The sequence below is a fragment of the Dasypus novemcinctus genome, chromosome 26, assembly GCF_030445035.2.
Source record: "Dasypus novemcinctus isolate mDasNov1 chromosome 26, mDasNov1.1.hap2, whole genome shotgun sequence".
In the NCBI taxonomy this organism is placed as follows: Eukaryota; Metazoa; Chordata; class Mammalia; order Cingulata; family Dasypodidae; genus Dasypus; species Dasypus novemcinctus.
The window spans coordinates 33191061-33209570 of record NC_080698.1 but is presented as its reverse complement, the minus strand read 5'-3'; positions in this window follow the sequence as shown (position 1 = coordinate 33209570).

Sequence of the window (18510 nt, the reverse complement as noted above, 5' to 3'; positions counted from 1 at the left end):
CATCATATGTTGCATTTAATTGAAGACATATTTTGATCCTCGTTTCTGACTACCTAAAGCTCTGTATTAAAAAGAATGGGTAGTTTTCTCAGTACCAACTAGCATGGCCGACTTCATTTCCAAATTGGAAGCCATGTTTTTCTCATATGTATAATGTGGCTATTTAAAACTCACAGGGGGTGAAATAGACAGCATACAGGCAGCTCTGGCAGGTGAGACAAGCTTGGTGCTTGGTTGGTGCTTAGTAAGTATTTGTTGAGTGAATAAATGAATGAATGAACAGAAGAATGCATCTTATTCTGGTTAATTTATTTCATTTTGGAAAATAACCAAAGTAAAGTTTTTCAGGAGTGATATTAGAATAGACAAGTATGAACTTGTTTTCTTTTGATACAGTTTAAAACTTACACAAAAAGTTGCAAGAATACCATGGCTTCCTTTACCCAGGTTCATTGACTGTTTACGTTTGGCTCCATTTGTTTATCATTCTTATTCTCTCTCTCTCTCTCATATACATACATGTATACATACACATATGTGTGTCTGTCTGTATGTATATATCTTTGTATATTTGCACATAATTTTCCTGAACCATTTGAGAGTTAAGATCGAAACCTCGGGAAACGGACTTTGGCCCAGTGGTTGGGGCGTCCGTCTACCACATGGGAGGTCCGCGGTTCAAACCCCCGGCCTCCTTGACCTGTGTGGAGCTGGCCCATGCGCAGTGCTGATGCGCGCAAGGAGTGCCCTGCCACGCAGGGGTGTCCCCTGCGTAGGGGAGCCCCACGCGCAAGGAGTGCACACCGTAAGGAGAGCCACCCAGCGCGAAGGAGGGAGCAGCCTGCCAAGGAATGGCGCCGCCCACACTTCCCGTGCCGCTGACGACAACAGAAGCGGACAAAGAAACAAGACGCAGCAAAAAGACACAGAAAACAGACAACCGGGGGAGGGGAGGGGAATTAAATAAAAATAAATCTTTAAAAAAAAAAAAAAAAAAAAAGATTGAAACCTCAAGCACCTTTACCGTAAAATTCCTCAGTGTATGTTTCTTATGAACAAGGCCATTCTCTTACATAACTACAGTCCAGTGATCTAAATCAGGAAGTTTAACATTCATACAAGACTGTTATCTGATTTTTCAGTGTGCTAGTAAAGTCTTTTATAGCTATTGTTTTGCCCAGTCCAGGATCCAGTCCAGGATCATATGTTACATTTAGTCAAGTCTCTTTTATAAAAAAGTCTGCATTTAATGAGCATTTAGGTTAAATGAAATGAACTGCACCGGCCATCCTTTTTACCCATTCTCTTGACTCCTGACAATTTAGTTCTAAATCTCAGAGATCCAGTGTATTCTGACCCCTCATTTCGTCCTTCTAATGTTTTGCTGTTGTTGTTATTGTTTGATTGACTTCATTTATTGTAATTTTCCTTAATAATATATCCCTAAGTCTTACTACCATAGTAGCAGAAATATCTTTTCTTTACGTTTGAGCAGTTAGGGTGAGTTAGATATACCTCTTCCAAGTGCTGTTCTTTTCAAAGTGTCACGTACTTGTGTTAGTGTTTTTCTCTGCTGTAGCTGCGCAGCACAAAAGTCTCCTTTTCTCCTTTCCCTCCTCCTGCTTCCTCCCTAGACTTTTTTCATTTTACAATGGGACTTTGCAGTAACATTAGATTGGCTCTGGCAAAGGCATTTTGATGACCCCTGTCTCTGATCATTATATTAACTAATAAAAGCTTGAAAATGACTGTTACCCTGCAAGTGCGATTCCAATGACTTGCAGTGAGCTCAGCTGTATAAATATGCAGGGTTTTTTAATGTGTAAATTTTGATCAAAGGGAAACGCGTATACCATTTAGTTATGAACGTTTTTTTAAAATTTAACCACGTCTGAATGTAAAACAACAAGCAGAAATAAAATGGCATTGGAAATGTGAGCTTAAAATTCCAGCAGAGCCAAAGTGTTGGTCTGCTTAGAAGCTTTCCCTACCACATCTTGGCGAGCATTTTGGTTAGTTGCAGAAGATATGGGATAGGTGGCATAAATACAAAACCTGTGGTTATATATTCAACCAGAAGGCAGGATCACAGGCCTGATACGAGGATGAGCTGTCTATTTAATGCCAGCTTATACCAAGGGGAAGGATGCTTTAAAATTCATGGACTGCATATTTTGAGTTAAAATAAAACTTGCAAGTGGCTAGCATGATTATTTTTAGGCTGTTTAATTAAAAATTTTGACTTCTAGGAAAAAATAGCTTTTTAAAATATTTTTCTTCTGAAATACCCTGCCCCAACACTGTGCGTCTAATTAATTTTGATTCAATAACACAAGAATATCTTAGAACTGTGTTTATCTACTCTTGGGACTCGGTTTCTTATTAGTGAGGGGAAAAACATGTTGGGAGAGGGTTGATGGAGGACTGGCCTCTCTAGGCCCCTCCTGGAAGTGGTATAGTGGTATGATTGAGATGACTCCCGAGGCTGTGATTGCTTCCAGAGGGCACGGGAGATGAGACGGCTCAGCTGGGTGTGCTCTTGGCGCGGGAGGGGAGCCTTGGCGCCCATAGCAGGTATTTGCCCAGGGTAGACACTATATATGTGGGGAGGCAAAGACAACACGATATTCCTTATGGGGGTAAGAACCCTCTCAGATTGTCCATGCCTTCTGAATTCATTCATGCAACATACATTAAGTGCTTACTTTGTCCCTGCCACCATTCTGGGCATTTGGGGTAAATCAGCGACCCAGACAGATATCCTAGCCCTCTCGGTGCTCCTGTTATGGAGAAAGGGGAGCAGAGACAGCTGGACATAATAAGTAAATTACATAGTGTGTTAGAACGTGTGCGCAAAGGAAGAGAGCAAAACAGCACTGTAATGGGGATTGGCAGTGCTGTGGCATGGGAGTGGGTTACAATTTTAAATAGTGCGGTGAGCAACGTTGGCCTCATTAAAGGTGTTATTTGAGCAAGAACTTAGAGTAGGTGAGGGAAGGAGTTCTGTAGCACATTCCAGGCAGAGGGGTCAGTGAATGCAACGGCTCTTTGGGGTCTCGGGCTCATTCCCAGCGTGGTTGGGGGGTAGTTAAGAGGTCACTGTGGCTAGGGTGGAGTGAACCTGGGGGGTGTGGGGAGAGGTGGGCTCCAAGAGCTAACTGGGGCCGAACTGTTCAAGGACATGGCTTTCACTTTGAGTGTCCTGGTGCCACTGGAAGCTTTGAACTGATGTAAATTTTGGCAGGATCCCTCTTGCTACTGTATTGAGAATAGACCAGGAGGGCAAGGCAAAAGGCAGGATGACCTGTTAGGAAACTGTTGGGGATGGAATTGTGTCCCCACAGAAGACATGTTCTGGTCTTGACCCTGGTCCTGTGGATGGGAACCTTGTGCAAATAAGACCTCTGGAGATGCTTGAGTACTTACAGTGTGGCAGTGAATGAGGGCGGGCTTAGTCCTCCACGGCTGAAGTCCTCAGAGGCGAAAGAAATCGGCCACGGAAGTAAAAGCCAGAAACCAGAAACAGCCAGGGAGTGAGGCACATCAGCATGGGAGAGGCCCAGCTGCCAGGCGGAAGCCCGGCGGTCGCAGCGAGCCAGCCCGGAACGCTGGGGACCCTGGGAGGAAGCGTGGCTGGCCGAGACCTTGATTTTCGTCTTCTAGCCTCCAAAACCGTGAGATGACAAATTCCTTTTGGTTCAACCACTAATGGTACGGTGTTGGTCACAGCACTCCTGGCAAACCACGACAGGAGCTTTTGCCGTGATCCGGAAAAGAGATGGCCCTGGCTGTGCCCAGGGAGTTGGTAGTGAAGGGAGGGAGACGGGGTGAGATTTGGTTCTACTGTGAAGGCCGAGGCCCCGGGATTTCCTGAGAGCATAGATGCAGGCTTTGAGAAAAGAAATGAGTCAATACAGGGCTTGAGGAGTACTGGCCTGAGAGTGATTAGAAGGAGGTGGCAGCCACTAACCACCGACGGGGGCGGATATGGGCGGGGCCTGCCTCAGGGGGCGGGTCACGTTCTGGACTTGTGGGAAATGTCAGACCGCGCAGAGGACCTGTTGTGGAGGCAGGTAGGTAGATAACTGAGGCTGGGGCGAGGAAGGAGGCCTGGGCTGGGGACGGGCCCCGGGAGTTGGGAAAGCCTGTCGCCAGAGCAGACGGTCTTGGTGTCACTCGGACGCCGACCTCCTGGCTGTGTTCAGGGAGCCTCCTGCTGCTGCTCCTGGCGGTGCGCCCTGTCGAGGAGGGAGATGCTGGCTCGGCGCTTGTCTGAGTTTCCCAGGGGTGCCGTGACCAAGTACCCCAAGCTGGGTGTCTCGCAGCGCTGGCGTCCAGGCCTGGGCGGGACGGGGACGGTGCTCCCTCTGAAAGCTGGAGGGGAGGCTCCTTCCTCGGCCCTCCCAGCTTCAGGCGTTTGCGGCAACACCTCGCCTCAGCCTCTAACTCCAGGTGTCCTGTCGTCCCCAGCGTCTGTCTCACCTCCCTCCTGACAGGGACACCGGCTGTAGAGGGTTAAGGCCCTGCCCCCGTGGGGCTTCGTTTTAACTAACTGCATCTGCAGAAGCCCTGTTTCTTCGGCAGGTCCCGTTCTGAGGTGCTGGGGGTTCGGACTTGAACGTATCTTTTGGGTGGGGGGGTGGGTGTGGACACAGGTCAGCCCCTGGGAGCTCTTGAAGATGGCATTTCCTTGGTGTAAGGTGTTCGCTCTCGAGTGTTTGGGGCTGGAGTGCTAGTTCCGGGCACTCCGAGGAAGCTCAGAGCCACAGAAAGCCTGAGATAGCCGCACGCTTGGAGGTGTCTTCCTTCAGCCCCCTCTGCCGGAGGGGAGGGGTCAGGGACCAGGATGGGGCAGAGTGGGAGCCCCAGACTGCCCACTCCCTGCCCAGGTCTCTCTCGGCTTTGCTGGACAGTGACCGGCTGCTGTTTGAAGGGCCATTCAGAAAACGGATGATGAAACTCTTTTGCCTCTTTCATCCCATTATCCATCTCTTAGCACCCAGGAAAAGTTAGATTTGTGTTCTAGGAAGAAGAGATGAGTGCTGTGGCTTTTCTCTCTTAAATATGTTGTGCTATTTCTCAACTGGGTCCATGTAGACACTTCAAACACACACCTAATACGCTTTTGGCAGCAAAACTTTGAAGTTACAGTTGGGGAAGGTTAGAGATTGTTTTTGGGGGTGGGGATTCCTTCTCTTTGCCTCCAAGAGAGGCAAGGTGGAGCCTTTTTGGGTTTTCATCTTGCTTGCAAGGCATGTTTGCTCTTGGGCTCTTCTCCTGACCTGAGATGGGGCTGTACTGCCTGCCCTCAGGCAAGATAACAGATCATTTAGGTGCCAAGTATGTGACCCTACCACCAGCTAGCCCTTATCTCCTACCTGGTACCACTGGGAGGCAATAGAGCACAATTTGAAATAGATGTACATCCTCCTTTCTCTACTTAGTTGCTTTGTTGCCTTGGGCAGGTTGCTAAACATCTCTGAGCCAGTTTCCTCATTTGGTAAATACATGTTCTTATATCACAGCACTGTTGTGAGGGGGCCCGAAGCAGAAACTGTATGTCAGAGCTGGAACACTATGCCTGGCATGTAGTGAATGTTAAAGAAATGGCAGCTATTATCGTCATCATCACTAGCAGTTCCTCCAACTTCTACATGAGGGCTCAGGCCAGTTTTGTGAAGGTTAATTTAGTTACCAAGAAAGATGTGCTAATTGGCTTATTACATTTCCATGCATACATCTATATGTTTATAGGCATGGCTTTGAAATCTACACACGTATACCTTATCCATTCACTTTGTTTCTCTCAAAAATCTGTAAGAATTATGTTTTCACGTCATCAAACCATGATGAGATTTTTTTAAAAAAAGGATTGCTGTGATGCCATCAAAATGGAGAATAGGTAGAAATGCTAGTTGAAAGGAAAAAACAAAAACAAAAAGGAAACCTAGTGTTTAAGATAGGGCAGCTAGCAGAGTACCTCTTTTATTGGTACTGGCTATTTGAAAACATCGAAGCTTGCCGTATATTGTTTAGGGTTGGGTGGCACAGACAAAGCTGTTTTGGGTTTGGGATAAGTATTTTTTTGATTACTGCTACAACTTGTAGACTTATAATCAGGAGTGGCTTATCAGCAGCTTTTCACAATCTGACATTCTGCCTGGAATGCCCCAGTGGAGGAAATTCAGCCCTCTGTGAACGCTTTTACAGTTGAATTCCACACACATGAATTATGACAAGTGAGGCTGACTACACTGTGGTTTGTTGTGTCTGGTCTGGTTCCTACTTTGAAAGTTGCAGTTGCATTTGGTCATTTGAAGCTTATTTTCACAGTCTGGCCAAGCCAGCAGGGTCCCGGGGCTCTGCAGGGGACATAAACCAAGGGCCTTTAAGTTAGAGTGTTCAGTAGATAAGCATTTCAAGACTTCATTGCATCATACAAAAGGACTTATGGGCTTATTTAACATACACTATTTGACTTAATTTAGATATTTAATGGAAAGAAAAGCCTTTTATTATCACCGAAGGAAAGAACTGCCAAACATTGTGGGGCTCGGTTTTGAAATATTGTAACGGATGTGCAGAGTGCAAATATATTTCACTGCCTTCCATAATGGGGTGTTTAATAATAGTTGTTTCTTTAAATTTAGCACATGTATCTCAGATATTTGCACTTTGTAAATTATGCGCCGTGGTTCAAGAAACACCGTTTTGTTCTTTAAAACCTGTTTAAAATCTGTACTGACTTTTAAAATATTGACCTTCAACTTTGATTTAGGTTTCTTTCACAAGCCCAGATTAGAGAGTCCATGCCAGCAATGAACACTTTCCATCCCTTTTTTTTGCTTTGGTCTTTTTACAGATATAAATGTGAATTAATAGCTGGGTCTGTTGGCTTGATTGGCCAAAGCTTGGCTTGTGATCTGGGATCTTTGTTGAACATGTCTGTGTAGGCATCAGCTTGCTCTGTGGAGCTGGGCTCTGGGAGGTATAGGATGGTAACCTAGAATGCTGTGGTGGATGGTCATGTGGGTTCCAAGGGAAGGAGAGAAGCCCTACAATCTGGACAGTGTACCGTGTGCCTGCGCCATCCACAGAAACTGGGCAGGCTCAGCTTGCCGGAGCCCAGGGTCATCCAATTCTCAATTTGGGGTCTGTGCTCTGTTTTTCCAGGGGGTAGGGAGTGAATCAAATCTCTACAAGGGTATGTGTCATTTGAAAAAGTCGATTCAGTATTATAATATAGAGTTTAAATATGGAAAATGATTAGAAGAAGACCTTGACAGACAAAATCCACAGGGCGAGAAGAGATGTATTGGCCCATTACCATTCATTGAGAACTTACCCAGGGCTGGAGAAGGGCTGAAGGTCCTGTGCCTATTACCTACTTCAGTCCCATGGCAACCCCAGGAAGTAGGAGCTGCTCCCTGCATTTTATAAGTGAGGAAACCAAGGCAAAGGAATTAAGTGACATCCATGAGATTTCAGCGCTGTCATGTACGCACTGGGCTCAGAGCCAGGCAGCCACACTGTAGACCTGCCAAGTGATCTCTTTGGCCAGGCCTGGGAGTTTGGGGGTCAAGGAATCATTGTTGTAAGATCTGTTAAGATTATTGAAAGCTGTCATGGCTTAAAAGAGACTGGAGTACGCAGACTATACCATGTTTTTGGCTTTTTCAATGACTCCCGTGGGACCCTATTAAGGATACTGAATATGGTAAAGAAGCTACTGGTAATAATAGTAGTAATCACAAATATTAACAGGCCTGATCAGGCACTGTCTGTTTCATCTTTGCAGTGGCCCTAAGCCCCTTCACCGGAGCTGTTGAGTGGTCCTTGCCCAGGTGGTTCCAGCACCAGAACCCATAGCCACTGGGCAGCACAATGTCTCCCCAAAAGTGTCTGTGTTTGCCCAGCAGCTGCATCCACCACAGGGATGTGAAAGAGGAGGGACTGACATTTGGCTTTTTTTTTTGGGAAAAAATTTTGTTCCTTTCTTCTCCCTTAATAAAAATATGATTTGTGATTATGGAATTTAAAAACCAAAGCAAAAATAAATAAAAATAATAGTCTCACTCCCTAGACCTATTTGCTAATGTGTTTCTGTCTGCCTTTCCATCTTTTTTCTGTGATGGTATTTGTAATATAGTTATTAAATGTACTAACAATTTTATGAGCGGCATCGTTAGAAAAGAGCACGGCTTTGGAATAAGACTTGGATTTAAGTCCTACTTTTCCCTTAAGTACCCATGTGACTTTGGACATTATTTAATTTTTCTCTGTTTCCATTTCAGTCTTTAAAATGGGAATAATTATGCTTACTTCATTGGGTTTCATGATACCCCAGTATAGGTAATGTGCTTATTTATATCAGCTGGCACCCAATAAATACTCAAGTCGTAACTTTAAAAGAAAGGGATCAATTTTTGGAACATTTTTTGTTGTACCTTATTACTTAGTAATGTATCCAACAAACATTTGTTGGGCAGGTGTGATTTGGGATCATATTTCCTTCTGTGTCTTTATTTTTATAATACTTGAATGGCTGCATAGTATTTCATCATTGGTGTGAATTATAAGGTATTTAGTATTTCATTGGATGCTTTTTTTCCAGTTTTTATATAATATAGACAATGCTGTGACATATTTCTTTCAACGTTGTAGCTGAATTTTACCCAGTGGTTACTATTTCATCAGGGCCATTTCCAAAGAGAACAGGATAAGCAGAAGTGCATGATTTTAGACTGTCAAAATAGTGTCAAATCACCCACCCCCCAGAACTGCTGTGCCCATTTATTCTGACCCCAATCATGTATGAAGGTGCCCGTTTTTGTTTGTGAGACTATGATGTAATATTCACTTGCTGCACGTAAAAGAAAAATAGGGCATAATTAGGCTCTTTTGGACCTCTGTCTCCAAATCTGTTTGGTATCACAGACAAGCAGCAACCCTCAGATTTGAGGGAGGAGATACCAGTAGGGGATACCAATTTGCAATTGTGTGGTCCAAGCCAAGATGAGACCACCAGCCCTCACTGGGAGCCAGGTAACATGTGACTGCTCTCTGCCTGTGCCGTTTAATCTTCACTGCAACACTTAGAGCTAGGGACTCTCATTAGCCCTACTTTATAGAGGCAGAGATGAAGGTTGAGAAGAAGGTATGTAGTTTGTTCCAAATCACAAGGCTACTCTATTACAGTGTAAGAGTCAAATCCAAACACTCTGAGTCGCAGGTTCTCAGTCTTGTCCTGAAAATTGGAAATGGACAGTGAAACTTGGCGACAATGTCAGAGGTGAATGAGGTGGCCAGCAGGAACTGGGGTGAAGGGCAGAGTGGAACCACCTGACAAGGGTTTTAGCTGTTGGCTTAGAAGACATGAGACTTTGTCAAACATAGGGTGGTGGGGAGAGGGAGCCAGAGTAGGGAGCCCATGAGGATTTGGATGTAGATAGACATGTGGTCCTGAGATCCCAAGAAGCGATAACACCACTGTCCCTGACCTAAGGCTCATGGCATTACCCCATTTAATCCTCCAACCACCCCCATGACATCATTTTACATCATTACCCCCATTTTGCAGCGGAGGAAACTGAGGCCCAGAGAGCTTGAATATAATCTGGCCCCTGAGCAGCTCAGCCAGGATCGGACCCTAGCCAAACCAGATAGAGAATTCTCTCTGTGGAGAGTTTGCAGCCTGGGATATATTTGTTGCAAGTGCTCTCTCCCTCCTTTTGAACTTTGCAGCAATTATTGCCTGTAGAATTCATCTGGCAATTAATCATGCACTCCCTGTGACATGGCTTTCATTGTTGTCTTGAAATGTTATTTAAATCGTGTATTGTTAGTTAACTTCTCTTGCAGCAAAGAAGACTGCGCCTGGGTGTCCCCCTCCCCCCTCCCCAGCATGTGTACCACAGTTAATCAGAGTGGGGCTCAATAAATGTTGGATTTAATTTCACTTGATAGGCTTCCGGATAGAAGTGATCATTTCATCCTTCAGACTTCAGATAGGTGACGTTCATGGAGGAGAAGGGGTACTAAAGGAAGGGGGCCAGTACCCACAGTTGTTAACCAGCAGGCAAAAGGGGACCAGAGAGGAGACTGACAGCAGGATGGAAAGCATCCCTTTTGTACAGACCAATGGACGGAGGGATTGGGTGCCTCTTTCACCTGCATAAACACCTCACCTTATCTCCTTTTTCGATGGAGATGTCTTATGCTAAGATTTCCAGGTCATACTACTAGGGGGAACTTGGAACCCTGCTTTCCGACTTCCCAAGATTTACTAGGGCGATTGGAGGGAAACACAGTGATATGCAACATCTGTTGATACCATGTAAACTACTGGGTTATTCAGTTTCTATGTTAGATGGTGTTATATTCCTATTGATATGCTGTATCTTTGCAAAGCTTGGATTTTGGCAGTTGCTGTGATAAAAAGTGAGAACTGTTAGAAAAATCAGTGTGAAACAGGAAACGAGGGTAACAGTGTCCAATCTGATTTCAAGGTTTGAGAAGTTGTGCCATGTGCAACATGTGCTCATGTCCCATTAGTAAGTATTATAAGGAGACTGCACTGCCAGCAGGTGACTTGGCTCCTTGCTCTCCTCCTTCCCAGGATTTACCTGAGTGCGCAAGCAAGACCTCCAAGGGTTTTAGATTGTGGGCGGTAGCATGGAGCTCTGAATAGAGTTATGAACCTTGCATTCCCTGTTTGGTTTTTATCTTGGGAACCTTTCCAAAAGTTTACATATTTCCTGTTTGAACTGTTGAAAGAGTGGTACTCAGTAGTATATCAGCTAAAAGAGGAGACTCGGGTTTCAGATACACGTGGCTCTGTCACTAACGTTGACATTGGATAAAGGACTTAACTCACCCAAGCACTTGTTTCCTCATCTGTAAGGTAATAGCACTTACTTCTGCCAGGGCCGTAGGATTTGTACGATGCTGTGTGAAAATGCTCACTATGTGATGAGGACTCCCCAGGAGGTAGCTAGTCTGAGAACATCCTTAGAGGAATGTCCAAAAGGACTACCTCAGGGTGAAAGACCAGAGTGTTCCTCCTCTTACATTCAACACCAACTTCTCACCATTTCATCTCTTTGATATTTTTTCCTTGATGATTTTCTCCTAATCTTCAGTTCCTCTCCTGGTTTTCTGAGGCATCTCCAAGCACATCATTCCACATCCTGGAGTGCCTTCTCCTTTCTCAAAAGGAAACTTGGCCATTAGATTTTAGCTAGCTCTGAGCCTAGTCATTTTTCTCCTTATCTGCTTACCACTTTGCTTAAGTAATTTTTTTTGAAACTTTGTTAAGAATTGACTGGAAGTTCTTCTTTAGTCATTTTGTTAGTCATTTAAATATTTTGGTTTTTAAAACTGAGGAAAAATTGCTTTGAGGCAGTAGGTCAGATGGGCATGGTTGACTGGGTGACCCTTTCCAACACTGAGTCAGCTGTCTGCTTGGATAACTAAAAGCTGAAGTATGGCTGATGACAAATCATCCACGGTACCACATTAATTTGCTATTGCATTCTTTTCTTTGTAAGCTGTAGGAACCTGGGATGCCCCTGTAGGTTGTTTGAAAGCACTGCAAGTATTGTATTGATTGGATTGTAGAGCCTGGAATTCTCAATTATCCCTTAACGTGGTGGTCTCCATCCATTGATGTGGTGGTCACCATTTGAGGCCGAGGGATAAAATTGTGACTTGGTATTGTTTAAAAAAGGCAAGATTCAGTGCCATCATTTTATCCAAGGGGAATTCCTGGGGCTGCTAAACTCCCTGACTTGCACAGTCTCAAACAGTTGTTGGCAAAGCTGGGACAAGAGTTGCTCTTCCTACTCCCTCGCATGCAGTGCTCAGCCCCCCGACCTTGTGGCCCTTCTGCTGAAACGACCTAGGAGCCTGCTCTACTTTGGTTCTCCTTCCTGGAAAGAGTGACAACCCACATGCCAGGGAGGGCAGCTCCCTCAAAGTCCCCTGCTTGCCTCCTCCTCCTGAACCCCCTTCTGCATGTATCCCTGAAGCCCATTTAACCCTGGAAAACAAGTGAATTTAGTATTTTTATACTCTGATGTCTGTACACTCTGTGCATTATCCATCTTGAATGAAGGATGAAGTGTCACGATTGGGTTCTTGTGCCTTCTCTGCTGTATCCCCTACCGTTCTATACCTGGTAAAGTAATAATGTGTAGCAACTGGAGAGGTTTATTATATTATGGTACCATAACCTTTGCTTTTTTTATTTTTTTAACTTAATTTCAACTGGGGCATGAGTTTAGAAAAATGATTTGGGGTAGAATGGGGAGGTGGTTATTTGTTTTAACAAAGAATTTGGCCTCCTTGCTTTCATTCCTTTAAGCAATTTGCAATTAAACTCTAGTCCTGTTGTTAGATGACTTTTGTTTCCAGTTGGAATGTTAGGACCTAGAGAACTTATTAGAAGAGAGAATTGCCCCAACTGTGCCTTAGCCCCACAGAAAGACTCTTCTGGTGCCTGCATTGTAAGAAGGACCTTTGGTTTTCTCAAAGGATGTTAATTTTTCTGATTTACTCTTTTCCGTGTCTTTTTCCTTTTCCCATATTAGAAAACTTTCTCCCTTTTACCTTTGAGGCCTAGGGATAAAATTCTGACATGAAAATTACCTTCTTCCTACTTGTAAAGCAGGTAGAAATCATCACAGAAAATAGGTCTCAAAAAAAAATTGCTGTTGATATTGTGACCTAGTTGGTTTCTCCGTTCTTTGAAAAGTTGTTTTATTTTTCCTCTATATCAGCTGTTAGGTGCTGGTTATGTAACTGTAACTGTTCACAGAAGATTTGGATCCTATCAGTTGAAAAGAGACCTCAGGTCTCTGTTCTGGCTTCTCCTATAACATTACCGATGGGGAAACTGAGGCTTAGACTCCACACCCTTTTGCCATTGTAATTTTGTTCTTGTTCGTGATGTCATCACAATGAATCTGATGCTTGTTCTCATCCGGTAGAGAGGCTTGATTACCAGCAACTGAGTTCAAGCCTTTGAAACAGACACACATGGGTCACCTCTCTGGTGTAAAGATGAAATAATTTGTTTACCAGCTTGAGTTGTTTACTATGGACTGTGAAAAAATATGTTTTGAATTAAAAAGTGTGAACCAGTGTGCTAGTTATCAAGAAAGCTCTCCCCTCAAAGTAAACATGTTTATAGAGAGAGACTCAAAACAAAATACTTGAGATCGTGATAAGCCCAGCCAATCAAAAGAAAGTAAACATGTTTACCACAAAAGCCTTTCAAAGAGCCCAGATGGCAGCCAGCTATCTGTTCACTTGACTGTCCTTCCAGCAGCAAGGGAGGCTCCCCTGGGCCTCAGGGATAGGGACACCACTTGCCCTGCCAGCAGGTGGCCCGCCATGGGCAAGCCCTGCTGACTTCACTTAACCCTGTTTGCCAGTGGGAGTGGAAGGTTTGTATTTTGTGCCACTGATCTGAATTGAACGGTCTTTGTGAAGTTGAGCCTGGAGTTCTCATGATTCTTAAAGAGCAGTTTGTCATAGATTTTGTGCCAAGTGGGCTCATGAGGATTCTTCCTGGCTCCCAGAGAACCCCAGATTCACATCACATGTAATGACTTTCTCTGTCCCAGGCATTGTAGTGCAAGTATCCAGGACACAGAACATGAATCTCCTAGCCCCTGCCTCATCAAGCTCATGCTGGTGAAGGAACCAAATAGCTTGAACAGGAAGTTGATAGGAAAGAAAGAGACATATCCTGAGTGGTGCAAGGGCTTTTGGGGGTACCCATTACTGTGGAGTGATTCTGAGATGAAGTAAAAGAGAGGCAGTTCAGAAAGGGGCAGATGGATTGCTTTTCCAGGCAGGAGTTCTGGGCTTGAGGGCTAGTGGCATGTCTCAGTTCTGTCTAGGAACAAACCCCAGGGAAATAACCCAGCAAGAGGTGGAGCACGATGCGAAGAGGTAAACTGGAGAATTTCAACGCTTAAGGCTGAGAGGTTGACCAGTTCTAAGGGATGGTAAGATCCAAGTTTTGGCCAGGCCTCAGGTGTAGAGGAAGTAGAAGAGGTTAATAAACACTTAATGAGCCTTTTCTGTGTTGGGCAATTTTCAGGTACAGAGGAACTGGTAGATAGAGCTAGTATTGAACCCAGGCAGTCTCGTTCCACAGCCCCTGCTCCTAGTGACTGCACTGTAGTGCTTCTCAAATGGACCAGAAGCTTTTAGGGTTAAGGACATTAAGACAATCAGGCTTGTATTCATTCATTCAAGAAATACTTTTTGAGTGCCTTATCTGTACCTTTATGGAAGGCAGTTGGAAGGGCCATCTTCATGGGTATTGAAGTTAGTAGACATGGCCTCACTTGAAGGGATATAGACAGAGATTGTGGACCAGATATTAAAGTATCTGAGAAGGGTGTGGAAGAGCATCCTTAACATTTAGAAGTAAAACCCGTGTGGGTGGGCTGAGATCAGTGGTTCTTCCACATGTGATCATCGAAAGAAGGATTTTGAAGGATCTAGGAGTCACGGTGGAGAAGGATGATGGTGTTCTCCTTAGGGATGAGTGATTGATCAGGTGCGCTAAGAGCAGAGCAAGAGATGTCTCTAACAGAGGAAACTAAGAGGACCACCTCTTTCCTCTTTATTTGCCTCAAGTCAAGAGGTGTGAAGCCAAAGGCTTCTTTTGAAAGAGATTGCTGGGAGAAGGGCATCTTTAAGAAAAAAGCCATCTCTGGATTCATCATGTTGTTGGTAAAGGAGAGTGGTGAGTAGTGGAATCAACATCAACACAGAAGAGGGATTCTGGAACGGCCGAAAGGGGGCAGGATGTGCATGAGTGGTCCAGGAAAGGAAGTGAAGGCAGAAGGTAGGGCTTGCAGGTAAGGCAGTCACTTCTACAACAGACATAAGCTGGGCTCCTTACTGGGGAGAGAATGAGGTGTGGGTGGGACAGACACAGCAGGAAGAACTCCCAGCCATCAAACAAAAATGTTTCTGGTTGAGCCTCAATGACTTGAAAAGTAATTACATAGAAACCATATGACCCCTGTGTTCTAATTAATCTGGTAAATTTACTTAAAAATTTGTTTTTGAGCATTGAGACTAACAAGCCCTCCGGGATGTGGAAAGAAATGTAGTGAAAGTTAAGTAAAAGCAGTAGTGATCAGTTCTAGGGCACTTAATTGAGACAAAGTAGAGTGGGCTTGCTGAGAGCCATTGGTGTGGATGTCGTGGCCTCGTTGGTTCTATCTCAGTGGCCAGTTTGACAGGAACTTACTTAGCTCTTCAGTCAGGTGCTTATTTAGAGAACATTTGAGTTATTGTTATTATCTTAAAAACAGATGTATTTGTTCTTTTCTGTGTATTATTAATTGAGGCAAATTGGCCTTTTATTTATGAGCTGACAACACACACCTTTCGTATGAGGATTTTTGCAGCCGACTTGCTTTTTGAACCGGGTTCAGTATTGTCAGAAAGTTATTCACAGGGGTTGATGATGGAGCCCGCTCCACCCACTTCTGTTCCCTTTCTATTTTGGTACTATTTGCAACAAAGGAAACTAAGTTAGTAAATTAGAGAAGGATTGAAGCACTCACAAAAGTGCTCCTTCCTCTCAGGTTGTGTAACTGGTTAGACAAAGTGGACCTGCTATTCTTTGGGGCCTGCGGGACCAGAACCTGTGCAAACTACGTGGATGGCCTTGGCCTTGGGCTTCCAGGCGTTTGGACCAATCCGATTTAACTGCATTATTTTTTTTAAAAATGAAGATTATATGTTTATATATATATGTACTCTATATTATACATGTATACACACATGCACATAGACATGTAAACATATATATATGTTTATATAGATATAGTATGGGTTCATATAAAATACAAGATTTAGCATTCTGAAATCAAGGTAGATCCAGTGGGCAACACATTGAATTTGGTTCTTATCTCAGTCAGGGTCCCTGCAGGAGATATATGACTTTTACCCCCAGGCCTCGGGGACCCAAGACAGGGTCTCTGGAACCTGGGAGAATAATAGTAAGGGGAATACATGGCCTTTTGTAGAGGGTGGGAGTCAACTTGCAGAGCCCAGTGGGAGCAGGCCCAGGGGAATGAATACTCCATCCTCTGTCCTGAGACCCCCGACTGACTGAACCCAGTTGGAAGCCAGAGGATGAGGGGCCCGTTGCTGCAGCCACACAGGGCAGCCTCCGGGGACACAGCAGAGCGGAAGGTGGCGGGCAGAGGCCTGGAGACGCAGACAGGAAAACCAGGGAATGTGTTTCGTTCTGTGAGCTCCTTTGGGTGCTACACTGCCCCACTCACCCAGGCAGTCCATTGGAGAGGTCACAGTGGGAATGGCATTCCCAGATAATCGGAGGAAGGATTAGCTTTAGAGCCAAAGGGCGGGCCCTGAACTAGCAGCACCAGAGTCCCTCGGGAATTGGTAGAAGTGCTTGGTACCCCATCCTGGACACAGCAAAGCAGAAACTCTGGGGACTCAGCCCTGCACTCTTTGTTTTATGAGCCCTGCACCCACTGCTGGGTGTCTGAGAGGCATAGGAGGCTCAGCAAATGAGGGCCCCCTGCTCAGATGGCTCCTATAGCTGCTTGGAAACGCCTGTCATGAGCACGTGGTCCACATCGATCTGTTGCTTCATGTTCTCCCGGCTGCAGACTCCAAATCCTCCCTTTTAGACAGGGAGTAAAGGATTGCTTTGAGGCGTGGAGGCCTACACCAGAGGCAGTTTATGCCCTTAATTTCCAGGTTTTCTTCCCAGCTGTGCAGGGAGGTTCCTCAGCAGCCCCTGACTTGGGGAGGTTGTTTTTGAAAAACAGATGCATATGCTGCCTGAGCTGTTGTTTTTCCCCGGTGCCTGGCATTATTTGGTAAACAACTTGATTGCTAGGCCTTGGCCTTAGGGAACCACAGCTGCTCTTTCCACTCCCTGCAGACTCTTGTACCCAGTAAGGATCGCTTATGGGAAAAATAAACAGAAGAACAAAACAAGAAAGCATCATTGTTGTCCTCTTGCAGCTTCTACCTATTCTTGGAGCTTTTCTGCAAGAATAGGCCCTGGGCTTTTGGTTCCTTTACTTCAAAAAAAAACAGAGTAGGCCCCCATAGCTTCACAGTCTTCTTTCCCCATGGTCAGACTGGGCACTTGCAGTAGCCACGGGATTTGGAGAGCTTGGGTAGTAGCCTCTGAGAGAACATGTGCATTTTTAAATATGTAAATTGACAAGGGAGAAAGCGGCCTCCTTTCTAATGTCCCCCAAGATGGTAATCTGGCTTTTCAAGTCTCTAGGAAAACAGATTGAATATGGCACAATTAATGTTTCAGCACTTCTAGGCTTTTTTCTAAAATATTTTAATGGGCTTTTAATCTATTGCAGCTCTTGATTAGCAGGATTGAGGCCTGGATACGGCTGACCTCCTGAGGCAGGGTGCCCTCTGGGGCTCTGGTGAAGAGGAAGAGGACAGAGGCCTGCTGTTGTCGCAGCTATAACCTCCTGTAACCTCAGAGTTCCTTGCTCCGCAGTGTTTAGATAGCACTGCAGCACTCTTCAGAGGAGAGAGGAGGGCCCACCCATGTACATCAGAATTTCCCAGGGTATCTGTTAGAAATGCAGGTTGCAGGGACCTGATTGGGAATCTCTGGACTGTAGAGTCCAGGATTCTGCCTTTCTGGCAAGTGCTTCAGTTGTACACGGATGTTTGTAAACAAGGGCTTGGTGATTGATGCTGCTGCCATATAACTAATAAGGGAACTTGGGGGAGAGAGAAAGCGATGGGGCTGCTAGGCTGTTGAGTTTTTTTTAAATTTTTGAGACCTGTGTCTTGTTTTGATACTGAATTTACCTTTCATTTACTTACAGACTCCTCATTATTTTGACTCCCCTTTCTTTATATTGGAGAACCTTCTTCCAGAAATCATTTGCCTTTTGCCTTGAACTCATCCTTTAGAATGCTCTTTAGAGAGATGATAAAATTCTGTTTGTCTGAAAAGATCTTTATTTCATGCTCATTTTTAGAAGTTAGTTTTTTGGAGTGTTCAATTCTAGGTGGACAAGTTTTGTCTCTGAGCTGCATTCTGGATAATTTATTTGGATATTTATCTTCTCTTCTGTTTTTTTCTTTTGTTTTGTTTTTTAATATTTCAGTTGCTATGTTTTTCATTTCTAGAGCTCAGAGGCTATTTTGGCCGAAGTTGTAGAGCTCGGTGGAGATGGAATTCTGCTCTGGGTCTGTTGGACTCTTAACAAAACACATACACACACAAATAGAAAAAAATTTCTATAAACCACAGTGGTGATTCTGCCTTTATTTTTGGAGGTGCCTGGCTACTTTAATGTATTGGGAAGCTGAGCCAGACAGCAGTAACGACCATACCTTTACACTTAGAGCGTTGTTTGACCGGTTCATGTAATAGCTGTGAAACCTGTGGGGCTACTCCAGTCCAGAATGAAAATTCCTCCCCAGCTCTCTTTCTCCTCCCTGACTGTTCTCTGC